At 41.4% G+C, this 27,119-nt stretch overlaps 1 long non-coding RNA gene and 7 other non-coding genes across 8 annotated transcripts in view; all 8 read left to right on the plus strand.

The window, feature by feature from the left end:
• LOC140410244 (uncharacterized) overlaps positions 1–27,119 on the plus strand; it is an 857,189-nt gene that overhangs the window by 430,054 nt on the left and 400,016 nt on the right. The gene's annotated exons all lie outside the window — the stretch shown is intronic.
• trnat-agu (transfer RNA threonine (anticodon AGU)) lies at positions 1,253–1,326 on the plus strand. Its single transcript has one exon. It is a non-coding gene; the product is annotated as a tRNA-Thr (tRNA).
• trnat-agu (transfer RNA threonine (anticodon AGU)) lies at positions 6,220–6,293 on the plus strand. The gene has a single exon. It is a non-coding gene; the product is annotated as a tRNA-Thr (tRNA).
• Positions 11,184–11,257, plus strand: trnas-acu (transfer RNA serine (anticodon ACU)). The gene has a single exon. It is a non-coding gene; the product is annotated as a tRNA-Ser (tRNA).
• trnat-agu (transfer RNA threonine (anticodon AGU)) lies at positions 14,503–14,576 on the plus strand. Its single transcript has one exon. It is a non-coding gene; the product is annotated as a tRNA-Thr (tRNA).
• On the plus strand, positions 19,467–19,540 carry trnas-acu (transfer RNA serine (anticodon ACU)). Its single transcript has one exon. It is a non-coding gene; the product is annotated as a tRNA-Ser (tRNA).
• On the plus strand, positions 21,133–21,206 carry trnas-acu (transfer RNA serine (anticodon ACU)). The gene has a single exon. It is a non-coding gene; the product is annotated as a tRNA-Ser (tRNA).
• trnat-agu (transfer RNA threonine (anticodon AGU)) lies at positions 24,452–24,525 on the plus strand. Its single transcript has one exon. It is a non-coding gene; the product is annotated as a tRNA-Thr (tRNA).

A 27,119-nucleotide genomic window follows, 5' to 3' on the forward strand; every position in this document is an offset into this window, starting at 1 on the left:
TTTTCCTTTGAATGCATAATAGGATTTCCCTCAAGAAAACCTGGAGGAACATTTTAAAAGTATAGCAACGACAACAGAGTGTAACGATTGAATGATTAACTGATTTGCTCTGCCGAAGAGTCACCCTGAGTCGAAAAAATTGCTCAGTTCTCTCTTCCTGGATGCCGCCAGAACCGCTGAGATTTTCCATCTTTTCCCCTTTTTCTTTGAGATTTCACATCCGCAGCAATTTGCTTTTATATTGAACAATTTCTGTTGCTGTACGTTAGCAAGAACAATTCGGGCGGGAGAAATAGCGGTCCGTTTTGCATGAAGATTTAGTGCTGACAAATCTATTCCCACCCAAAAACTTTGAGATTTTACACTTTGCAACTTGACCGGTTAACCTTACTTGCATTCACACTCTGCCACAACAAACACCAGATGACACCCTTTACTCTCTCTCACAATACAATCTGTGTCTTTGTAGCTTCCCACTTATATTTCACCGAATTAAACGTAATCTTCATAGCCTTGAAGTGACAGTGCAGGACCGGGGGTAACAACTGTTGTCACATCACAAGTCACTGGTAAGAAGCGAGTAGTTGGTGCAAGCTGAAGAATTTGTGAAAGGAAGCCAAACGTAGGCTGCTGCTATGCCTGCGATTAAAATGAGCTGGAGAGGCTGCATCACCAAAGAAGGAAATTCAAAACATCCCTCATGAGACGTTGAAGTAAATTATGAGAACCAGCAAAGATTGGGCCTTGGTAGCTCATTCGGTAGAGCTTCATACTTTTATTATGAGGATCCAGCGTTCAAGTCCCCATCAGGGCTCTTACTTTGGCTCAAGATGTTTGCTTCCCAATGAACAACAAAAAAGAAGAATACAGAATGCAGAACGGGTCAGGGAAAATGGAAGAACGGTGAAAATATCATCTTTGCTAAAGAGCAACAGCCATGGAGAATTGTCAAGAAGTTTGCATCATTTTCAGTTAATGTTAAAATTCTCTCCTGACATTGTCCTGTATTATACCACAATAGATTTCTGGTCATGTTCACTGACTTCCCAGTTCGACCAATCATTTCCTGTTTGTTTACTAATCCCATGCAGAACTGCTACAAATCCAGCATTTCCAGTAATAAATTCAATTTTACAGTTCCAAAGAATTTTTTAATATGCACTCGGAAGGCCCGTATGAGATGGCAAGAAAACTGATGTTGAATCAAAATGATTGAAATCTGTTCTAAACTTGCACGCTAAGCTTGCATGCTGGTGCTGTGGCTTAGATGGTTAAAGCGCCTGTCTAGTAAACAGGAGATCCTGAGTTCAAATCTCAGCAGTGCCTTCAATGGAAATTAACGGCTGGAGTGATGCCGAACATTCCATGGTAAATGCAGAAAATGATGGCGCAATCCCTGCAACGCGAACCTTAAAGCTCGCTTTTCCTTGTGTGCTGAAGCATTTTTTTCAAACCTTTAAACTCACATTTTCCGCTCATCTTCAATTTTGCTCACCTACCCCATCGCATTTCCTCCTCGCTTCAGCCTTGTAGATGGATATCGCGCATTTGAAACTTTAACTCTGTGTCTGGCACCATGGATAACCTCAGAATTTTTCAAGATTTTATCCTCTCACTTTTAGTTTCTCTTGCAGATTTGCAGCATCCGCGGTATTTTCCTTTGAATGCATAATAGGATTTACCTCAAGAAAACCTGGAGGAACATTTTAAAAGTATAGCAACGACAACAGAGTGTAACGATTGAATGATTAACTGATTTGCTCTGCCGAAGAGTCACCCTGAGTCGAAAAAGTTGCTCAGTTCACTCTTCACAGATGCTGCCAGAACCGCTGAGATTTTCCATCTTTTCCCCTTTTTCTTTGAGATTTCACATCCGCAGTAATTTGCTTTAATATTGAACAATTTCTGTTGCTGTACGTTAGCAATTCGGGCGGGACAAATAGCGGTCCGTTTTGCATGAAGATTTGGCGCTGACAAATCTATTTCCACCCAAAAACTTTGAGATTTTGACACTTTGCAACTTGACCGGTTAACCTTACTTGCATTCACACTCTGCCACAACAAACACCAGATGACACCCTTTACTCTCTCTCACAATACAATCTGTGTCCTTGTAGCTTTCCACTTATATTTCACCGAATTAAACGTAATCTTCAAAGCCTTGAAGTGACAGTGGAGGTCCGGGGGAAACAACTGATGTCACATCACAAGTCACTGGTAAGAAGCGAGTAGTTGGTGCAAGCTGAAGAATTTGTGAAAGGAAGCCAAACGGAGGCTGCTGCTATGCCTGCGAGTAAAATGAGCTGGAGAGGCTGCATCACCAAAGAAGGAAATTCAAAACATCCCTCATGAGACGTTGAAGTAAATTATGAGAACCAGCAAAGATTGGGCCTTGGTAGCTCATTCGGTAGAGCTTCATACTTTTATTATGAGGATCCAGCGTTCAAGTCCCCATCAGGGCTCTTACTTTGGCTCAAGATGTTTGCTTCCCAATGAACAACAAAAAAGAAGAATACAGAATGCAGAACGGGTCAGGGAAAATGGAAGAACGGTGAAAATATCATCTTTGCTAAAGAGCAACAGCCATGGAGAATTGTCAAGAAGTTTGCATCATTTTCAGTTAATGTTAAAATTCTCTCCTGACATTGTCCTGTATTATACCACAATAGATTTCTGGTCATGTTCACTCACTTCCCAGTTCGACCAATCATTTCCTGTTTGTTTACTAATCCCATGCAGAACTGCTACAAATCCAGCATTTCCAGTAATATATGCAATTTTACAGTTCCAAAGAATGTTTTAATATGCACTCGGAAGGCCCGTATGAGATGTCAGGAAAACTGATGTTGAATCAAAATGATTGAAATCTGTTCTAAACTTCCACGCTAAGCTTACATGCTGGTGCTGTGGCTTAGATGGTTAAAGTGCCTGTCTAATAGACAGAAGAACCTGAGTTCAACTCTCAGCAATGCCTTCAATGGAAATTAACAGCTGGAGTGATGCTCAACATTTCATGGTGAATGCAGAAAATGTTGGCACAATCCCTGCAATGCGAACTTTAAAGCTCGCTTTCCCTTGTGTGCTGAAGCACTTTTTTCAAATCTTTTAACTCCCATTTTCCGCTCATCTTCAATTTTGCGCACCTACACCATCGCATTTCCTCCTCGCTTCAGCCTCGTAGAAGGATATCTCGCATTTGAAACTTTAACTCTGTGTCTGGCACCACGGATAACCTCAGAATTTTAAAGATTTTATCCTCTCACTTTTAGTTTCTCTTGAAGATTTGCAGCATCTGCGGTATTTTCCTTTGAATGCATGATAGGATTTACCTCAAGAAAACCTGGAGGAACATTTTAAAAGTATAGCAACGACAACAGAGTGTAACGATTGAATGATTAACTGATTTGCTCTGCCGAACAGTCACCCTGAGTCGAAAAAATTGCTCAGTTCTCTCTTCCCAGATGCCGCCAGAACCGCTGAGATTTTCCATCTTTTCCCCTTTTTCTTTGAGATTTCACATCCGCAGTAATTTGCTTTTATATTGAACAATTTCTGTTGCTGTACGTTAGCAAGAACAATTCGGGTGGGAGAAATAGCGGTCCGTTTTGCATGAAGATTTGGTGCTGACAAATCTATTCCCACCCAAAAACTTTGAGATTTTGACACTTTGCAACATGACCGGTTTACCTTACTTGCATTCACACTCTGCCACAACAAACACCAGATGACACCCTTTACTCTCTCTCACAATACAATCTGTGTCTTTGTAGCTTCCCACTTATATTTCACCGAATTAAACGTAATCTTCAAAGCCTTGAAGTGACAGTGCAGGTCCGGGGGTGACAGCTGTTGTCACATCACAAGTGACTGGTAAGAAGCGAGTAGTTGGTGCAAGCATAAGAATTTGTGAAAGGAAGCCAAACATAGGCTTCTGCTGTGCCTGCGAGTAAAATGAGCTGGAGAGGCTGCATCACCAAAGAAGGAAATTCAAAACATCCCTCATGAGACTTTGAAGTAACTTATGAGAACCAGCAAAGATTAGACCTTGGTAGCTCATGCGGTAGAGCTTTAGACTTTTATTATGAGGGTCCAGCGTTCAAGTCCCTATCAGGGCTCTTACTTTGGCTCAAGACATTTGCTTCCCAATGAACAACAAAAAAGAAAAATAAAGAATGCAGAACGGGTCGGGGAAAATGGAAGATCGGTGACAATATCATCTTTGATAAAGAGCAACAGCCATGGAGAATTGTCAAGAAGTTTGCTTCATTTTCAGTTCATGTTAAAATTCTCTCCTGACATTGCCCTGTATTAAACCACAATAGATTTCTGGTCACGTTCACTCACTTCCCAGTTCGACCAATCATTTCCTGTTTGTTTACTTATCCCATGCAGTACTGCTACAAATCCAGCATTTCCAGTAATAAATGCAATTTTACAGTTTCAAAGACCAGTGCCAATGAAAATTTTAATTTGCACTCGGAAGGCCCGTATGAGATGTCAGGAAAACTGATGTTGAATCAAAATGATTGAAATTTGTTCTAAACTTGCACGCTAATCTTGCATGCTGGTGCTGTGGCTTCGATGGTTAAAGTGCTTGTCTTGCAGACAGGAGGTCCTGAGTTCAAATCTCAGCAGTGCCTTCAATGGAAGTTAGCAGCTGGAGTGAGGCACAACATTGCATGGTGAATGCAAAAAATGTTGGCAATGTCCCTGCAACGCAAACCTTAAAGCTTGTTTACCCTTTTGTGCTGAAGCACTTTCTTCAAACCGTTCAACTCCTATTTTCCGCTCATCTTCAATTTTGCTCACCTACACCATCGCATTTCCTCCTCGCTTTAGCCCTGTAGAAGGATCACGCGCATTTGAAACTTTAACTCTGTGTCTGGCACCACGGATATCCTCAGATTTTTAAAGATTTTATCCTCTCACTTTTAGTTTCTCTTGCAGATTTGCAGCATCCGCGGTATTTTCCTTTGAATGCATAATAGGATTTACCTCAAGAAAACCTGGAGGAACATTTTAAAAGTATAGCAACGACAACAGAGTGTAGCGATTGAATGATTAACTGATTTGCTCTGCCGAATAATGACCCAATTGTCGAAAAAATTGCTCAGTTCTCTCTTCCCAGATGCCGCCAGAACCGCTGAGATTTTCCATCTTTTCCCCTTTTTCTTTGAGATTTCACATCCGCAATAATTTGCTTTTATATTGAACAATTTCTGTTGCTGTACGTTAGCAAGAACAATTCGGGCGGGAGAAATAGCGGTCCGTTTTGCATGAAGATTTGGCGCTGACAAATCTATTTCCACCCAAAAACTTTGAGATTTTGACACTTTGCAACTTGACCGGTTAAACTTACTTGCATTCACACTCTGCCACAACAAACACCAGATGACACCCTTTACTCTCTCTCACAATACAATCTGTGTCTTTGTAGCTTTCCACTTATATTTCACCGAATTAAACGTAATCTTCAAAGCCTTGAAGTGACAGTGCAGGTCTGGGGGAAACAACTGATGTCACATCACAAGTCACTGGTAAGAAGCGAGTAGTTGGTGCAAGCTGAAGAATTTGTGAAAGGAAGCCAAACGGAGGCTGCTGCAATGCCTGCGAGTAAAATGAGCTGGAGAGGCTGCATCACCAAAGAAGGAAATTCAAAACATCCCTCATGAGACGTTGAAGTAAATTATGAGAAACAGCAAAGATTAGGCCTTGGTAACTCATTCGGTAGAGCTACAGACTTTTAATATGAGGGTCCAGCGTTCAAGTCCCTATCAGGGCTCTTACTTTGGCTCAAGATGTTTGCTTCCCAATGAACAACAGAAAAGACGAAGAAAGAATGCAGAACGGGTCAAGGAAAATGGAAGAGCGGTGAAAATATCATCTTTGCTAAAGAGCAACAGCCATGGAGAATTGTCAAGAAGTTTGCTACATTTTCAGTTCATTTTAAAACTCTCTCCTGACATTGTCCTGTATTATACCACAATAGATTTCTGGTCATGTTCACTCACTTCCCAGTTCGACCAATCATTTCCTGTTTGTTTACTTATCCCATGCAGAACTGCTACAAATCCAGCATTTCCAGTAATAAATGCAATTTTACAGTTCCAAAGATGTTTTAATATGCACTCGGAAGGCCCGTATGAGATGTCAGGAAAACTGATGTTGAATCAAAATGATTGAAATCTGTTCTAAACTTGCACGCTAAGCTTGCATGCTGGTGCTGTGGCTTAGATGGTTAAAGTGCCTGTCTAGTAAACAGGAGATCCTGAGTTCAAATCTCAGCAGTGCCTTCAATGGAAATTAACAGCTGGAGTGATGCTGAACACTTCATGGTAAATGCAGAAAATGTTGGGGCAATCCCTACAACGCGAACCTTAAAGCTTGCATTCCCATGTGTGCTGAAGCAATTTTTTCAAACCTTTAAACTCACATTTTCCGCTCATCTTCAATTTTGCTCACCTACACCATCGCATTTCCTCCTCGCATCAGCCCTGTAGAAGGATATCGCGCATTTGAAACTTTAATTCTGTGTCTGGCACCACGGGTAACCTCAGATTTTTAAAGATTTTATCCTCTCACTTTTAGTTTCTCTTGCAGATTTGCAGCATCCGCGGTATTTTCCTTTGAATGCATAACAGGATTTACCTCAAGAAAACCTGGAGGAACATTTTAAAAGCATAGCAACGACAACAGAGTGTAACGATTGAATGATTAACTGATTTGCTCTGCCGAAGAGTGACCCTGCGTCGAAAAAATTGCTCAGTTCTCTCCTCCCAGGTGCCGCCAGAACCGCTGAGATTTTCCATCTTTTCCCCTTTTTCTTTGAGATTTCACATCCGCAGTAATTTGCTTTAATATTGAACAATTTCTGTTGCTGTACGTTAGCAAGAACAATTCGGGCGGGAGAAATAGCGGTCCGTTTTGCATGAAGGTTTGGTGCTGACAAATCTATTTCCACCCAAAAACTTTGAGATTTTGACACTTTGCAACTTGACCGGTTAACCTTACTTGCATTCACACTCTGCCACAACAAACACCAGATGACACCCTTTACTCTCTCTCACAATACAATCTGTGTCTTTGTAGCTTCCCACTTATATTTCACCGAATTAAACGTAATCTTCAAAGCCTTGAAGTGACAGTGCAGGTCCGGGGGTAACAACTGATGTCACATCACAAGTCACTGGTAAGAAGCGAGTAGTTGGTGCAAGCTGAAGAATTTGTGACAGGAAGCCAAACGGAGGCTGCTGCTATGCCTGCGAGTAAAATGAGCTGGAGAGGCTGCATAACCAAAGAAGGAAATTCAAAACATCCCTCATGAGACGTCGAAGCAAATTCTGAGAACCAGCAAAGATTAGGCCTTGCTAGCTCATTCGGTAGAGCTTCAAACTTTTATTATGAGGGTCCAGCGTTCAAGTCCCTATCAGGGCTCTTACTTTGGCGCAAGACGATTGCTTCCCAATGAACAACAAAAAAGAAGAAGAAAGAATGCAGAACGGGTCAGGGAAAATGGAAGAGCGGTGACAATATCATCTTTGCTGAAGAGCAACAGCCATGGAGAATTGTCAAGACGTTTGCTACATTTTCAGTTCATGTTAAAACTCTCTCCTGACATTGTCCTGTATTATACCACAATAGATTTCTGGTCATGTTCACTCACTTCCCAGTTAGAGCAATCATTTCCTGTTTGTTTACTTATCCCATGCAGAACTGCTACAAATCCAGCATTTCCAGTAATAAATGCAATTTTACAGTATCAAAGACTAGTGCCACTGAATATTTTAATTTGCACTCGGAAGGCCCGTATGAGATGACAGGAAAACTGATGTTGAAACAAAATGATTGAAATCTGTTCTAAACTTGCACGCTAAGCTTACATGCAGGTGCTGTGGCTTAGATGGTTAAAGCGCCCGTCTAGTAAACAGGAGATCATGAGTTCAAATCTCAGCAGTGCCTTCAATGGAAATTAACAGCTGGAGTGATGCTCAACATTTCAAGGTGAATGCAGTAAATGTTGGCACAATCCCTGCAATGTGAACTTTAAAGCTCGCTTTCCCTTGTGTGCTGAAGCACTTTTTTCAAACCTTTAAACTCACATTTTCAACTCATCTTCAATTTTGCATTTCCTCCTCGCATCAGCCCTGTAGAAGGATCACGCGCATTTGAAACTTTAACTCTGTGTCTGGCACCACGGATATCCTCAGAAATTTAAAGATTTTATCCTCTCACTTTTAGTTTCTCTTGCAGATTTGCAGCATCCGCGGTATTTTCCTTTGAATGCATAATAGGATTTACCTCAAGAAAACCTGGAGGAACATTTTAAAAGCATAGCAACGACAACAGAGTGTAACGATTGAATGATTAACTGATTTGCTCTGCCGAAGAGTGACCCTGAGTCGAAAAATTTGCTCAGTTCTCTCCTCCCAGGTGCCGCCAGAACCGCTGAGATTTTCCATCATTTCCCCTTTTTCTTTGAGATTTCACATCCGCAGTAATTTGCTTTAATATTGAACAATTTCTGTTGCTGTACGTCAGCAAGAACAATTCGGGCGGGAGAAATAGCGGTCCGTTTTGCATGAAGGTTTGGTGCTGACAAATCTATTTCCACCCAAAAACTTTGAGATTTTGACACTTTGCAACTTGACCAGTTAACCTTACTTGCAATCACACTCTGCCACAACAAACACCAGACGACACCCTTTACTCTCTCTCACAATACAATCTGTGTCTTTGTAGCTTCCCACTTATATTTCACCGAATTAAACGTAATCTTCAAAGCCTTGAAGTGACAGTGCAGGTCCGGGGGTGACAGCTGTTGTCACATCACAAGTCACTGGTAAGAAGCGAGTAGTTAGTGCAAGCTGAAGAATTTGTGATAGAAAGCCAAAGGGACGATGCTGCTGTGCCTGCGAGTAAAATGAGCTGGAGATGCTGCATCACCAAAGAAGGAATTTCAAAAAATCCCTCATGAGACGTTGAAGTAAATTATGAGAACCAGCAAAGATTAGGCCTTGGTAGCTCATTCGGTAGAGCTTCAGACTTTTAATATGAGGGTCCAGCGTTCAAGTCCCTTTCAGGGTTCTTACTTTGGCTCAAGACGTTTGCTTCCCAATGAACAACAAAAAAGAAGAAGAAAGAATGCAGAACGGGTCAGGGAAAATGGAAGAACGGTGACAATATAATCTTTGCGAAAGTGCAACAGCCATGGAGAATTGTCTAGAAGTATGCTTCATTTTCAGTTCATGTTAAAATTCTCCCCTGACATTGTCCTGTATGATACCACAATAGATTTCTGGTCATGTTCACTCACTTCCCAGTTCGACCAATCATTTCCTGTTTGTTTACTTATCCCATGCAGAACTGCTTAAAATCCAGCATTTCCAGTAATAAATGCAATTTTACAGTTTCAAAGACCAGTGCCAATGAATATTTTAATTTGCACTCGGAAGGCCCGTATGAGATGTCAGGAAAACTGATGTTGAATCAAAATGATTGAAATCTGTTCTAAACTTGCACGATAAGCTTGCATGCTGGTCCTGTGGCTTAGATGGTTCAAGCGCCTGTCTAGTAAACAGGAGATCTTGAGTTCAAATCTCAGCAGTGCCATCAATGGAAATTAACAGCTGGAGTAATGCCTGACATTTCATGCTAAGTGCAGTATATGTTGGCACAATCCCTGCAACGCGAACCTTAAAGCTTGCTTTCTTTTGTGCTGAAGCATTTTTTTCAAACCTTTAAACTCACATTTTCAGCTCATCTTCAATTTTGCATTTCCTCCTCGCATCAGCCCTGTAGAAGGATATCGCGCATTTGAAACTTTAATTCTGTGTCTGGCACCACGGGTAACCTCAGATTTTTAAAGATTTTATCCTCTCACTTTTAGTTTCTCTTGCAGATTTGCAGCATCCGCGGTATTTTCCTTTGAATGCATAACAGGATTTGCCTCAAGAAAACCTGGAGGAACATTTTAAAAGCATAGCAACGACAACAGAGTGTAACGATTGAATGATTAACTGATTTGCTCTGCCGAAGAGTGACCCTGCGTCGAAAAAATTGCTCAGTTCTCTCCTCCCAGGTGCCGCCAGAACCGCTGAGATTTTCCATCTTTTCCCCTTTTTCTTTGAGATTTCACATCCGCAGTAATTTGCTTTAATATTGAACAATTTCTGTTGCTGTACGTTAGCAAGAACAATTCGGGCGGGAGAAATAGCGGTCCGTTTTGCATGAAGATTTGGTGCTGACAAATCTATTTCCACCCAAAAACTTTGAGATTTTGACACTTTGCAACTTGACCGGTTAACCTTACTTGCATTCACACTCTGCCACAACAAACGCCAGATGACACCGTTTACTCTCTCTCACAATACAATCTGTGTCTTTGTAGCTTCCCACTTATATTTCACCGAATTAAACGTAACCTTCAAAGCCTTGAAGTGACAGTGCAGGTCCGGGGGTAACAACTGATGTCACATCACAAGTCACTGGTCAGAAGCGAGTAGTTGGTGCAAGCTGAAGAATTTGTGAAAGGAAGCCAAACGGAGGCTGCTGCTATGCCTGCGAGTAAAATGAGCTGGAGAGGCTGCATCACCAAAGAAGGAAATTCAAAACATCCCTCATGAGACGTTGAAGTAAATTATGAGAACCAGCAAAGATTGGGCCTTGGTAGCTCATTCGGTAGAGCTTCATACTTTTATTATGAGGGTCCAGCGTTCAAGTCCCTATCAGGGCTCTTACTTTGGCTCAAGACGTTTGCTTCCCAACGAACAACAAAAAAGAAGAATCAAGAATGCAGAACGGGTCAGGGAAAATGGAAGAACGGTGACATTATCATCTTTGCTAAAGTGCAACAGCCATGGAGAATTGTCAAGACGTTTGCTACATTTTCAGTTCATGTTAAAATTCTCTCCTGACATTGTCCTATATTATACCACAATAGATTTCTGATCATGTTCGCTCACTTCCCAGTTCGACCAATCATTTCCTGTTTGTTTACTTATCCCATGCAGAACTGCTACAAATCCAGCATTTCCAGCAATAAATGCAATTTTACAGTTTCAAAGACCAGTGCCAATGAATATTTTAATTTGCACTCGGAAGGCCCATATGAGATGTCAGGAAAACTGATGTTGAATCAAAATGATTGAAATCTGTTCTAAACTTGCACGCTAAGCTTGCATGCTGGTGCTGTGGCTTAGATGGTTAAAGCGCCTGTCTACTAAACAGGAGATCCTGAGTTCAAATCTCAGCAGTGCCTTCAATGGAAATTAACAGCTAGAGTAACGCATGACATTTCATGGTAAATGCAGAAAATGTTGGCACAATCCCTGCAACGCGAACCTTAAAGCTCGTTTTCCCTTGTGTGCTGAAGCAATTTTTTCAAACCTTTAAACTCACATTTTCCGCTCATCTTCAATTTTGCTCACCTACACCATCGCATTTCCTCCTCGCTTCAGCCTTGTAGAAGGATATCGCGCATTTGAAACTTTAACTCTGTGTCTGGCACCACGGATAACCTCAGAGTTTTATAGATTTTATCCTCTCACTTTTAGTTTCTCTTGCAGATTTGCAGCATCCGCGGTATTTTCCTTTGAATGTATAATAGGATTTACCTCAAGAAAACCTGGAGGAACATTTTAAAAGTATAGCAACGACAACAGAGTGTAACGATTGAATGATTAACTGATTTGCTCTGCCGAAGAGTGACCCTGAGTCGAAAAAATTGCTCAGTTTTCTCTTCCCAGATGCCGCCAGAACCGCTGAGATTTTGCATCTTTTCCCCTTTTTCTTTGAGATTTCACATCCGCAGTAATTTGCTTTAATATTGAACAATTTCTGTTGCTGTACGTTAGCAAGAACAATTCGGGCGGGAGAAATAGCGGTCCGTTTTGCATGAAGATTTGGTGCTGACAAATCTATTTCCACCCAAAAACTTTGAGATTTTGACACTTTGCAACTTGACCGGTTAACCTTACTTGCATTCACACTCTGCCACAACAAACGCCAGATGACACCGTTTACTCTCTCTCACAATACAATCTGTGTCTTTGTAGCTTCCCACTTATATTTCACCGAATTAAACGTAATCTTCAAAGCCTTGAAGTGACAGTGCAGATCAGGGGGTAACAACAGATGTCACATCACAAGTCACTGGTGAGAAGCGAGTAGTTGGTGCAAGCTGAAGAATTTGTGAAAGGAAGCCAAACGGAGGCTGCTGCTATGCCTGCGAGTAAAATGAGCTGGAGAGGCTGCATCACCAAAGAAGGAAATTCAAAACATCCCTCATGAGACTTTGAAGTAACTTATGAGAACCAGCAAAGATTAGACCTTGGTAGCTCATGCGGTAGAGCTTTAGACTTTTATTATGAGGGTCCAGCGTTCAAGTCCCTATCAGGGCTCTTACTTTGGCTCAAGACATTTGCTTCCCAATGAACAACAAAAAAGAAAAATAAAGAATGCAGAACGGGTCGGGGAAAATGGAAGATCGGTGACAATATCATCTTTGATAAAGAGCAACAGCCATGGAGAATTGTCAAGAAGTTTGCTTCATTTTCAGTTCATGTTAAAATTCTCTCCTGACATTGCCCTGTATTAAACCACAATAGATTTCTGGTCACGTTCACTCACTTCCCAGTTCGACCAATCATTTCCTGTTTGTTTACTTATCCCATGCAGTACTGCTACAAATCCAGCATTTCCAGTAATAAATGCAATTTTACAGTTTCAAAGACCAGTGCCAATGAAAATTTTAATTTGCACTCGGAAGGCCCGTATGAGATGTCAGGAAAACTGATGTTGAATCAAAATGATTGAAATTTGTTCTAAACTTGCACGCTAATCTTGCATGCTGGTGCTGTGGCTTCGATGGTTAAAGTGCTTGTCTTGCAGACAGGAGGTCCTGAGTTCAAATCTCAGCAGTGCCTTCAATGGAAGTTAGCAGCTGGAGTGAGGCACAAAATTGCATGGTGAATGCAAAAAATGTTGGCAATGTCCCTGCAACGCAAACCTTAAAGCTTGTTTACCCTTTTGTGCTGAAGCACTTTCTTCAAACCGTTCAACTCCTATTTTCCGCTCATCTTCAATTTTGCTCACCTACACCATCGCATTTCCTCCTCGCTTTAGCCCTGTAGAAGGATCACGCGCATTTGAAACTTTAACTCTGTGTCTGGCACCACGGATATCCTCAGATTTTTAAAGATTTTATCCTCTCACTTTTAGTTTCTCTTGCAGATTTGCAGCATCCGCGGTATTTTCCTTTGAATGCATAATAGGATTTACCTCAAGAAAACCTGGAGGAACATTTTAAAAGTATAGCAACGACAACAGAGTGTAGCGATTGAATGATTAACTGATTTGCTCTGCCGAATAGTGACCCAATTGTCGAAAAAATTGCTCAGTTCTCTCTTCCCAGATGCCGCCAGAACCGCTGAGATTTTCCATCTTTTCCCCTTTTTCTTTGAGATTTCACATCCGCAATAATTTGCTTTTATATTGAACAATTTCTGTTGCTGTACGTTAGCAAGAACAATTCGGGCGGGAGAAATAGCGGTCCGTTTTGCATGAAGATTTGGCGCTGACAAATCTATTTCCACCCAAAAACTTTGAGATTTTGACACTTTGCAACTTGACCGGTTAAACTTACTTGCATTCACACTCTGCCACAACAAACACCAGATGACACCCTTTACTCTCTCTCACAATACAATCTGTGTCTTTGTAGCTTTCCACTTATATTTCACCGAATTAAACGTAATCTTCAAAGCCTTGAAGTGACAGTGCAGGTCTGGGGGAAACAACTGATGTCACATCACAAGTCACTGGTAAGAAGCGAGTAGTTGGTGCAAGCTGAAGAATTTGTGAAAGGAAGCCAAACGGAGGCTGCTGCAATGCCTGCGAGTAAAATGAGCTGGAGAGGCTGCATCACCAAAGAAGGAAATTCAAAACATCCCTCATGAGACGTTGAAGTAAATTATGAGAACCAGCAAAGATTAGGCCTTGGTAACTCATTCGGTAGAGCTTCAGACTTTTAATATGAGGGTCCAGCGTTCAAGTCCCTATCAGGGCTCTTACTTTGGCTCAAGATGTTTGCTTCCCAATGAACAACAGAAAAGACGAAGAAAGAATGCAGAACGGGTCAAGGAAAATGGAAGAGCGGTGAAAATATCATCTTTGCTAAAGAGCAACAGCCATGGAGAATTGTCAAGAAGTTTGCTACATTTTCAGTTCATTTTAAAACTCTCTCCTGACATTGTCCTGTATTATACCACAATAGATTTCTGGTCATGTTCACTCACTTCCCAGTTCGACCAATCATTTCCTGTTTGTTTACTTATCCCATGCAGAACTGCTACAAATCCAGCATTTCCAGTAATAAATGCAATTTTACAGTTCCAAAGATGTTTTAATATGCACTCGGAAGGCCCGTATGAGATGTCAGGAAAACTGATGTTGAATCAAAATGATTGAAATCTGTTCTAAACTTGCACGCTAAGCTTGCATGCTGGTGCTGTGGCTTAGATGGTTAAAGTGCCTGTCTAGTAAACAGGAGATCCTGAGTTCAAATCTCAGCAGTGCCTTCAATGGAAATTAACAGCTGGAGTGATGCTGAACATTTCATGGTAAATGCAGAAAATGTTGGGGCAATCCCTACAACGCGAACCTTAAAGCTTGCATTCCCATGTGTGCTGAAGCAATTTTTTCAAACCTTTAAACTCACATTTTCCGCTCATCTTCAATTTTGCTCACCTACACCATCGCATTTCCTCCTCGCATCAGCCCTGTAGAAGGATATCGCGCATTTGAAACTTTAATTCTGTGTCTGGCACCACGGGTAACCTCAGATTTTTAAAGATTTTATCCTCTCACTTTTAGTTTCTCTTGCAGATTTGCAGCATCCGCGGTATTTTCCTTTGAATGCATAACAGGATTTACCTCAAGAAAACCTGGAGGAACATTTTAAAAGCATAGCAACGACAACAGAGTGTAACGATTGAATGATTAACTGATTTGCTCTGCCGAAGAGTGACCCTGCGTCGAAAAAATTGCTCAGTTCTCTCCTCCCAGGTGCCGCCAGAACCGCTGAGATTTTCCATCTTTTCCCCTTTTTCTTTGAGATTTCACATCCGCAGTAATTTGCTTTAATATTGAACAATTTCTGTTGCTGTACGTTAGCAAGAACAATTCGGGCGGGAGAAATAGCGGTCCGTTTTGCATGAAGGTTTGGTGCTGACAAATCTATTTCCACCCAAAAACTTTGAGATTTTGACACTTTGCAACTTGACCGGTTAACCTTACTTGCATTCACACTCTGCCACAACAAACACCAGATGACACCCTTTACTCTCTCTCACAATACAATCTGTGTCTTTGTAGCTTCCCACTTATATTTCACCGAATTAAACGTAATCTTCAAAGCCTTGAAGTGACAGTGCAGGTCCGGGGGTAACAACTGATGTCACATCACAAGTCACTGGTAAGAAGCGAGTAGTTGGTGCAAGCTGAAGAATTTGTGACAGGAAGCCAAACGGAGGCTGCTGCTATGCCTGCGAGTAAAATGAGCTGGAGAGGCTGCATAACCAAAGAAGGAAATTCAAAACATCCCTCATGAGACGTCGAAGCAAATTCTGAGAACCAGCAAAGATTAGGCCTTGCTAGCTCATTCGGTAGAGCTTCAAACTTTTATTATGAGGGTCCAGCGTTCAAGTCCCTATCAGGGCTCTTACTTTGGCGCAAGACGATTGCTTCCCAATGAACAACAAAAAAGAAGAAGAAAGAATGCAGAACGGGTCAGGGAAAATGGAAGAGCGGTGACAATATCATCTTTGCTGAAGAGCAACAGCCATGGAGAATTGTCAAGACGTTTGCTACATTTTCAGTTCATGTTAAAACTCTCTCCTGACATTGTCCTGTATTATACCACAATAGATTTCTGGTCATGTTCACTCACTTCCCAGTTAGAGCAATCATTTCCTGTTTGTTTACTTATCCCATGCAGAACTGCTACAAATCCAGCATTTCCAGTAATAAATGCAATTTTACAGTATCAAAGACTAGTGCCACTGAATATTTTAATTTGCACTCGGAAGGCCCGTATGAGATGACAGGAAAACTGATGTTGAAACAAAATGATTGAAATCTGTTCTAAACTTGCACGCTAAGCTTACATGCAGGTGCTGTGGCTTAGATGGTTAAAGCGCCCGTCTAGTAAACAGGAGATCATGAGTTCAAATCTCAGCAGTGCCTTCAATGGAAATTAACAGCTGGAGTGATGCTCAACATTTCAAGGTGAATGCAGTAAATGTTGGCGCAATCCCTGCAATGTGAACTTTAAAGCTCGCTTTCCCTTGTGTGCTGAAGCACTTTTTTCAAACCTTTAAACTCACATTTTCAACTCATCTTCAATTTTGCATTTCCTCCTCGCATCAGCCCTGTAGAAGGATCACGCGCATTTGAAACTTTAACTCTGTGTCTGGCACCACGGATATCCTCAGAAATTTAAAGATTTTATCCTCTCACTTTTAGTTTCTCTTGCAGATTTGCAGCATCCGCGGTATTTTCCTTTGAATGCATAATAGGATTTACCTCAAGAAAACCTGGAGGAACATTTTAAAAGCATAGCAACGACAACAGAGTGTAACGATTGAATGATTAACTGATTTGCTCTGCCGAAGAGTGACCCTGAGTCGAAAAATTTGCTCAGTTCTCTCCTCCCAGGTGCCGCCAGAACCGCTGAGATTTTCCATCATTTCCCCTTTTTCTTTGAGATTTCACATCCGCAGTAATTTGCTTTAATATTGAACAATTTCTGTTGCTGTACGTCAGCAAGAACAATTCGGGCGGGAGAAATAGCGGTCCGTTTTGCATGAAGGTTTGGTGCTGACAAATCTATTTCCACCCAAAAACTTTGAGATTTTGACACTTTGCAACTTGACCAGTTAACCTTACTTGCAATCACACTCTGCCACAACAAACACCAGACGACACCCTTTACTCTCTCTCACAATACAATCTGTGTCTTTGTAGCTTCCCACTTATATTTCACCGAATTAAACGTAATCTTCAAAGCCTTGAAGTGACAGTGCAGGTCCGGGGGTGACAGCTGTTGTCACATCACAAGTCACTGGTAAGAAGCGAGTAGTTAGTGCAAGCTGAAGAATTTGTGATAGGAAGCCAAAGGGACGATGCTGCTGTGCCTGCGAGTAAAATGAGCTGGAGATGCTGCATCACCAAAGAAGGAATTTCAAAAAATCCCTCATGAGACGTTGAAGTAAATTATGAGAACCAGCAAAGATTAGGCCTTGGTCGCTCATTCGGTAGAGCTTCAGACTTTTAATATGAGGGTCCAGCGTTCAAGTCCCTATCAGGGCTCTTACTTTGGCTCAAGACGTTTGCTTCCCAATGAACAACAAAAAAGAAGAAGAAAGAATGCAGAACGGGTCAGGGAAAATGGAAGAACGGTGACAATATAATCTTTGCGAAAGTGCAACAGCCATGGAGAATTGTCTAGAAGTATGCTTCATTTTCAGTTCATGTTAAAATTCTCCCCTGACATTGTCCTGTATGATACCACAATAGATTTCTGGTCATGTTCACTCACTTCCCAGTTCGACCAATCATTTCCTGTTTGTTTACTTATCCCATGCAGAACTGCTTAAAATCCAGCATTTCCAGTAATAAATGCAATTTTACAGTTTCAAAGACCAGTGCCAATGAATATTTTAATTTGCACTCGGAAGGCCCGTATGAGATGTCAGGAAAACTGATGTTGAATCAAAATGATTGAAATCTGTTCTAAACTTGCACGATAAGCTTGCATGCTGGTCCTGTGGCTTAGATGGTTCAAGCGCCTGTCTAGTGAACAGGAGATCTTGAGTTCAAATCTCAGCAGTGCCATCAATGGAAATTAACAGCTGGAGTAATGCCTGACATTTCATGCTAAGTGCAGTATATGTTGGCACAATCCCTGCAACGCGAACCTTAAAGCTTGCTTTCTTTTGTGCTGAAGCATTTTTTTCAAACCTTTAAACTCACATTTTCAGCTCATCTTCAATTTTGCATTTCCTCCTCGCATCAGCCCTGTAGAAGGATATCGCGCATTTGAAACTTTAATTCTGTGTCTGGCACCACGGGTAACCTCAGATTTTTAAAGATTTTATCCTCTCACTTTTAGTTTCTCTTGCAGATTTGCAGCATCCGCGGTATTTTCCTTTGAATGCATAACAGGATTTGCCTCAAGAAAACCTGGAGGAACATTTTAAAAGCATAGCAACGACAACAGAGTGTAACGATTGAATGATTAACTGATTTGCTCTGCCGAAGAGTGACCCTGCGTCGAAAAAATTGCTCAGTTCTCTCCTCCCAGGTGCCGCCAGAACCGCTGAGATTTTCCATCTTTTCCCCTTTTTCTTTGAGATTTCACATCCGCAGTAATTTGCTTTAATATTGAACAATTTCTGTTGCTGTACGTTAGCAAGAACAATTCGGGCGGGAGAAATAGCGGTCCGTTTTGCATGAAGATTTGGTGCTGACAAATCTATTTCCACCCAAAAACTTTGAGATTTTGACACTTTGCAACTTGACCGGTTAACCTTACTTGCATTCACACTCTGCCACAACAAACGCCAGATGACACCGTTTACTCTCTCTCACAATACAATCTGTGTCTTTGTAGCTTCCCACTTATATTTCACCGAATTAAACGTAACCTTCAAAGCCTTGAAGTGACAGTGCAGGTCCGGGGGTAACAACTGATGTCACATCACAAGTCACTGGTAAGAAGCGAGTAGTTGGTGCAAGCTGAAGAATTTGTGAAAGGAAGCCAAACGGAGGCTGCTGCTATGCCTGCGAGTAAAATGAGCTGGAGAGGCTGCATCACCAAAGAAGGAAATTCAAAACATCCCTCATGAGACGTTGAAGTAAATTATGAGAACCAGCAAAGATTGGGCCTTGGTAGCTCATTCGGTAGAGCTTCATACTTTTATTATGAGGGTCCAGCGTTCAAGTCCCTATCAGGGCTCTTACTTTGGCTCAAGACGTTTGCTTCCCAACGAACAACAAAAAAGAAGAATCAAGAATGCAGAACGGGTCAGGGAAAATGGAAGAACGGTGACATTATCATCTTTGCTAAAGTGCAACAGCCATGGAGAATTGTCAAGACGTTTGCTACATTTTCAGTTCATGTTAAAATTCTCTCCTGACATTGTCCTATATTATACCACAATAGATTTCTGATCATGTTCGCTCACTTCCCAGTTCGACCAATCATTTCCTGTTTGTTTACTTATCCCATGCAGAACTGCTACAAATCCAGCATTTCCAGCAATAAATGCAATTTTACAGTTTCAAAGACCAGTGCCAATGAATATTTTAATTTGCACTCGGAAGGCCCATATGAGATGTCAGGAAAACTGATGTTGAATCAAAATGATTGAAATCTGTTCTAAACTTGCACGCTAAGCTTGCATGCTGGTGCTGTGGCTTAGATGGTTAAAGCGCCTGTCTACTAAACAGGAGATCCTGAGTTCAAATCTCAGCAGTGCCTTCAATGGAAATTAACAGCTAGAGTAACGCATGACATTTCATGGTAAATGCAGAAAATGTTGGCACAATCCCTGCAACGCGAACCTTAAAGCTCGTTTTCCCTTGTGTGCTGAAGCAATTTTTTCAAACCTTTAAACTCACATTTTCCGCTCATCTTCAATTTTGCTCACCTACACCATCGCATTTCCTCCTCGCTTCAGCCTTGTAGAAGGATATCGCGCATTTGAAACTTTAACTCTGTGTCTGGCACCACGGATAACCTCAGAGTTTTATAGATTTTATCCTCTCACTTTTAGTTTCTCTTGCAGATTTGCAGCATCCGCGGTATTTTCCTTTGAATGTATAATAGGATTTACCTCAAGAAAACCTGGAGGAACATTTTAAAAGTATAGCAACGACAACAGAGTGTAACGATTGAATGATTAACTGATTTGCTCTGCCGAAGAGTGACCCTGAGTCGAAAAAATTGCTCAGTTTTCTCTTCCCAGATGCCGCCAGAACCGCTGAGATTTTGCATCTTTTCCCCTTTTTCTTTGAGATTTCACATCCGCAGTAATTTGCTTTAATATTGAACAATTTCTGTTGCTGTACGTTAGCAAGAACAATTCGGGCGGGAGAAATAGCGGTCCGTTTTGCATGAAGATTTGGTGCTGACAAATCTATTTCCACCCAAAAACTTTGAGATTTTGACACTTTGCAACTTGACCGGTTAACCTTACTTGCATTCACACTCTGCCACAACAAACGCCAGATGACACCGTTTACTCTCTCTCACAATACAATCTGTGTCTTTGTAGCTTCCCACTTATATTTCACCGAATTAAACGTAACCTTCAAAGCCTTGAAGTGACAGTGCAGGTCCGGGGGTAACAACTGATGTCACATCACAAGTCACTGGTAAGAAGCGAGTAGTTGGTGCAAGCTGAAGAATTTGTGAAAGGAAGCCAAACGGAGGCTGCTGCTATGCCTGCGAGTAAAATGAGCTGGAGAGGCTGCATCACCAAAGAAGGAAATTCAAAACATCCCTCATGAGACGTTGAAGTAAATTATGAGAACCAGCAAAGATTGGGCCTTGGTAGCTCATTCGGTAGAGCTTCATACTTTTATTATGAGGGTCCAGCGTTCAAGTCCCTATCAGGGCTCTTACTTTGGCTCAAGACGTTTGCTTCCCAACGAACAACAAAAAAGAAGAATCAAGAATGCAGAACGGGTCAGGGAAAATGGAAGAACGGTGACATTATCATCTTTGCTAAAGTGCAACAGCCATGGATAATTGTCAAGACGTTTGCTACATTTTCAGTTCATGTTAAAATTCTCTCCTGACATTGTCCTATATTATACCACAATAGATTTCTGATCATGTTCGCTCACTTCCCAGTTCGACCAATCATTTCCTGTTTGTTTACTTATCCCATGCAGAACTGCTACAAATCCAGCATTTCCAGCAATAAATGCAATTTTACAGTTTCAAAGACCAGTGCCAATGAATATTTTAATTTGCACTCGGAAGGCCCATATGAGATGTCAGGAAAACTGATGTTGAATCAAAATGATTGAAATCTGTTCTAAACTTGCACGCTAAGCTTGCATGCTGGTGCTGTGGCTTAGATGGTTAAAGCGCCTGTCTACTAAACAGGAGATCCTGAGTTCAAATCTCAGCAGTGCCTTCAATGGAAATTAACAGCTAGAGTAACGCATGACATTTCATGGTAAATGCAGAAAATGTTGGCACAATCCCTGCAACGCGAACCTTAAAGCTCGTTTTCCCTTGTGTGCTGAAGCAATTTTTTCAAACCTTTAAACTCACATTTTCCGCTCATCTTCAATTTTGCTCACCTACACCATCGCATTTCCTCCTCGCTTCAGCCTTGTAGAAGGATATCGCGCATTTGAAACTTTAACTCTGTGTCTGGCACCACGGATAACCTCAGAGTTTTATAGATTTTATCCTCTCACTTTTAGTTTCTCTTGCAGATTTGCAGCATCCGCGGTATTTTCCTTTGAATGTATAATAGGATTTACCTCAAGAAAACCTGGAGGAACATTTTAAAAGTATAGCAACGACAACAGAGTGTAACGATTGAATGATTAACTGATTTGCTCTGCCGAAGAGTGACCCTGAGTCGAAAAAATTGCTCAGTTTTCTCTTCCCAGATGCCGCCAGAACCGCTGAGATTTTGCATCTTTTCCCCTTTTTCTTTGAGATTTCACATCCGCAGTAATTTGCTTTAATATTGAACAATTTCTGTTGCTGTACGTTAGCAAGAACAATTCGGGCGGGAGAAATAGCGGTCCGTTTTGCATGAAGATTTGGTGCTGACAAATCTATTTCCACCCAAAAACTTTGAGATTTTGACACTTTGCAACTTGACCGGTTAACCTTACTTGCATTCCCACTCTGCCACAACAAACGCCAGATGACACCGTTTACTCTCTCTCACAATACAATCTGTGTCTTTGTAGCTTCCCACTTATATTTCACCGAATTAAACGTAATCTTCAAAGCCTTGAAGTGACAGTGCAGATCAGGGGGTAACAACAGATGTCACATCACAAGTCACTGGTGAGAAGCGAGTAGTTGGTGCAAGCTGAAGAATTTGTGAAAGGAAGCCAAACGGAGGCTGCTGCTATGCCTGCGAGTAAAATGAGCTGGAGAGGCTGCATCACCAAAGAAGGAAATTCAAAACATCCCTCATGAGACTTTGAAGTAACTTATGAGAACCAGCAAAGATTAGACCTTGGTAGCTCATGCGGTAGAGCTTTAGACTTTTATTATGAGGGTCCAGCGTTCAAGTCCCTATCAGGGCTCTTACTTTGGCTCAAGACATTTGCTTCCCAATGAACAACAAAAAAGAAAAATAAAGAATGCAGAACGGGTCGGGGAAAATGGAAGATCGGTGACAATATCATCTTTGATAAAGAGCAACAGCCATGGAGAATTGTCAAGAAGTTTGCTTCATTTTCAGTTCATGTTAAAATTCTCTCCTGACATTGCCCTGTATTAAACCACAATAGATTTCTGGTCACGTTCACTCACTTCCCAGTTCGACCAATCATTTCCTGTTTGTTTACTTATCCCATGCAGTACTGCTACAAATCCAGCATTTCCAGTAATAAATGCAATTTTACAGTTTCAAAGACCAGTGCCAATGAAAATTTTAATTTGCACTCGGAAGGCCCGTATGAGATGTCAGGAAAACTGATGTTGAATCAAAATGATTGAAATTTGTTCTAAACTTGCACGCTAACCTTGCATGCTGGTGCTGTGGCTTCGATGGTTAAAGTGCTTGTCTTGCAGACAGGAGGTCCTGAGTTCAAATCTCAGCAGTGCCTTCAATGGAAGTTAGCAGCTGGAGTGAGGCACAACATTGCATGGTGAATGCAAAAAATGTTGGCAATGTCCCTGCAACGCAAACCTTAAAGCTTGTTTACCCTTTTGTGCTGAAGCACTTTCTTCAAACCGTTCAACTCCTATTTTCCGCTCATCTTCAATTTTGCTCACCTACACCATCGCATTTCCTCCTCGCTTTAGCCCTGTAGAAGGATCACGCGCATTTGAAACTTTAACTCTGTGTCTGGCACCACGGATATCCTCAGATTTTTAAAGATTTTATCCTCTCACTTTTAGTTTCTCTTGCAGATTTGCAGCATCCGCGGTATTTTCCTTTGAATGCATAATAGGATTTACCTCAAGAAAACCTGGAGGAACATTTTAAAAGTATAGCAACGACAACAGAGTGTAGCGATTGAATGATTAACTGATTTGCTCTGCCGAATAGTGACCCAATTGTCGAAAAAATTGCTCAGTTCTCTCTTCCCAGATGCCGCCAGAACCGCTGAGATTTTCCATCTTTTCCCCTTTTTCTTTGAGATTTCACATCCGCAATAATTTGCTTTTATATTGAACAATTTCTGTTGCTGTACGTTAGCAAGAACAATTCGGGCGGGAGAAATAGCGGTCCGTTTTGCATGAAGATTTGGCGCTGACAAATCTATTTCCACCCAAAAACTTTGAGATTTTGACACTTTGCAACTTGACCGGTTAAACTTACTTGCATTCACACTCTGCCACAACAAACACCAGATGACACCCTTTACTCTCTCTCACAATACAATCTGTGTCTTTGTAGCTTTCCACTTATATTTCACCGAATTAAACGTAATCTTCAAAGCCTTGAAGTGACAGTGCAGGTCTAGGGGAAACAACTGATGTCACATCACAAGTCACTGGTAAGAAGCGAGTAGTTGGTGCAAGCTGAAGAATTTGTGAAAGGAAGCCAAACGGAGGCTGCTGCAATGCCTGCGAGTAAAATGAGCTGGAGAGGCTGCATCACCAAAGAAGGAAATTCAAAACATCCCTCATGAGACGTTGAAGTAAATTATGAGAACCAGCAAAGATTAGGCCTTGGTAACTCATTCGGTAGAGCTTCAGACTTTTAATATGAGGGTCCAGCGTTCAAGTCCCTATCAGGGCTCTTACTTTGGCTCAAGATGTTTGCTTCCCAATGAACAACAGAAAAGACGAAGAAAGAATGCAGAACGGGTCAAGGAAAATGGAAGAGCGGTGAAAATATCATCTTTGCTAAAGAGCAACAGCCATGGAGAATTGTCAAGAAGTTTGCTACATTTTCAGTTCATTTTAAAACTCTCTCCTGACATTGTCCTGTATTATACCACAATAGATTTCTGGTCATGTTCACTCACTTCCCAGTTCGACCAATCATTTCCTGTTTGTTTACTTATCCCATGCAGAACTGCTACAAATCCAGCATTTCCAGTAATAAATGCAATTTTACAGTTCCAAAGATGTTTTAATATGCACTCGGAAGGCCCGTATGAGATGTCAGGAAAACTGATGTTGAATCAAAATGATTGAAATCTGTTCTAAACTTGCACGCTAAGCTTGCATGCTGGTGCTGTGGCTTAGATGGTTAAAGTGCCTGTCTAGTAAACAGGAGATCCTGAGTTCAAATCTCAGCAGTGCCTTCAATGGAAATTAACAGCTGGAGTGATGCTGAACATTTCATGGTAAATGCAGAAAATGTTGGGGCAATCCCTACAACGCGAACCTTAAAGCTTGCATTCCCATGTGTGCTGAAGCAATTTTTTCAAACCTTTAAACTCACATTTTCCGCTCATCTTCAATTTTGCTCACCTACACCATCGCATTTCCTCCTCGCATCAGCCCTGTAGAAGGATATCGCGCATTTGAAACTTTAATTCTGTGTCTGGCACCACGGGTAACCTCAGATTTTTAAAGATTTTATCCTCTCACTTTTAGTTTCTCTTGCAGATTTGCAGCATCCGCGGTATTTTCCTTTGAATGCATAACAGGATTTACCTCAAGAAAACCTGGAGGAACATTTTAAAAGCATAGCAACGACAACAGAGTGTAACGATTGAATGATTAACTGATTTGCTCTGCCGAAGAGTGACCCTGCGTCGAAAAAATTGCTCAGTTCTCTCCTCCCAGGTGCCGCCAGAACCGCTGAGATTTTCCATCTTTTCCCCTTTTTCTTTGAGATTTCACATCCGCAGTAATTTGCTTTAATATTGAACAATTTCTGTTGCTGTACGTTAGCAAGAACAATTCGGGCGGGAGAAATAGCGGTCCGTTTTGCATGAAGGTTTGGTGCTGACAAATCTATTTCCACCCAAAAACTTTGAGATTTTGACACTTTGCAACTTGACCGGTTAACCTTACTTGCATTCACACTCTGCCACAACAAACACCAGATGACACCCTTTACTCTCTCTCACAATACAATCTGTGTCTTTGTAGCTTCCCACTTATATTTCACCGAATTAAACGTAATCTTCAAAGCCTTGAAGTGACAGTGCAGGTCCGGGGGTAACAACTGATGTCACATCACAAGTCACTGGTAAGAAGCGAGTAGTTGGTGCAAGCTGAAGAATTTGTGACAGGAAGCCAAACGGAGGCTGCTGCTATGCCTGCGAGTAAAATGAGCTGGAGAGGCTGCATAACCAAAGAAGGAAATTCAAAACATCCCTCATGAGACGTCGAAGCAAATTCTGAGAACCAGCAAAGATTAGGCCTTGCTAGCTCATTCGGTAGAGCTTCAAACTTTTATTATGAGGGTCCAGCGTTCAAGTCCCTATCAGGGCTCTTACTTTGGCGCAAGACGATTGCTTCCCAATGAACAACAAAAAAGAAGAAGAAAGAATGCAGAACGGGTCAGGGAAAATGGAAGAGCGGTGACAATATCATCTTTGCTGAAGAGCAACAGCCATGGAGAATTGTCAAGACGTTTGCTACATTTTCAGTTCATGTTAAAACTCTCTCCTGACATTGTCCTGTATTATACCACAATAGATTTCTGGTCATGTTCACTCACTTCCCAGTTAGAGCAATCATTTCCTGTTTGTTTACTTATCCCATGCAGAACTGCTACAAATCCAGCATTTCCAGTAATAAATGCAATTTTACAGTATCAAAGACTAGTGCCACTGAATATTTTAATTTGCACTCGGAAGGCCCGTATGAGATGACAGGAAAACTGATGTTGAAACAAAATGATTGAAATCTGTTCTAAACTTGCACGCTAAGCTTACATGCAGGTGCTGTGGCTTAGATGGTTAAAGCGCCCGTCTAGTAAACAGGAGATCATGAGTTCAAATCTCAGCAGTGCCTTCAATGGAAATTAACAGCTGGAGTGATGCTCAACATTTCAAGGTGAATGCAGTAAATGTTGGCGCAATCCCTGCAATGTGAACTTTAAAGCTCGCTTTCCCTTGTGTGCTGAAGCACTTTTTTCAAACCTTTAAACTCACATTTTCAACTCATCTTCAATTTTGCATTTCCTCCTCGCATCAGCCCTGTAGAAGGATCACGCGCATTTGAAACTTTAACTCTGTGTCTGGCACCACGGATATCCTCAGAAATTTAAAGATTTTATCCTCTCACTTTTAGTTTCTCTTGCAGATTTGCAGCATCCGCGGTATTTTCCTTTGAATGCATAATAGGATTTACCTCAAGAAAACCTGGAGGAACATTTTAAAAGCATAGCAACGACAACAGAGTGTAACGATTGAATGATTAACTGATTTGCTCTGCCGAAGAGTGACCCTGAGTCGAAAAATTTGCTCAGTTCTCTCCTCCCAGGTGCCGCCAGAACCGCTGAGATTTTCCATCATTTCCCCTTTTTCTTTGAGATTTCACATCCGCAGTAATTTGCTTTAATATTGAACAATTTCTGTTGCTGTACGTCAGCAAGAACAATTCGGGCGGGAGAAATAGCGGTCCGTTTTGCATGAAGGTTTGGTGCTGACAAATCTATTTCCACCCAAAAACTTTGAGATTTTGACACTTTGCAACTTGACCAGTTAACCTTACTTGCAATCACACTCTGCCACAACAAACACCAGACGACACCCTTTACTCTCTCTCACAATACAATCTGTGTCTTTGTAGCTTCCCACTTATATTTCACCGAATTAAACGTAATCTTCAAAGCCTTGAAGTGACAGTGCAGGTCCGGGGGTGACAGCTGTTGTCACATCACAAGTCACTGGTAAGAAGCGAGTAGTTAGTGCAAGCTGAAGAATTTGTGATAGGAAGC

Source organism: Scyliorhinus torazame, chromosome 4 (assembly GCF_047496885.1).
Source record: "Scyliorhinus torazame isolate Kashiwa2021f chromosome 4, sScyTor2.1, whole genome shotgun sequence".
In the NCBI taxonomy this organism is placed as follows: Eukaryota; Metazoa; Chordata; class Chondrichthyes; order Carcharhiniformes; family Scyliorhinidae; genus Scyliorhinus; species Scyliorhinus torazame.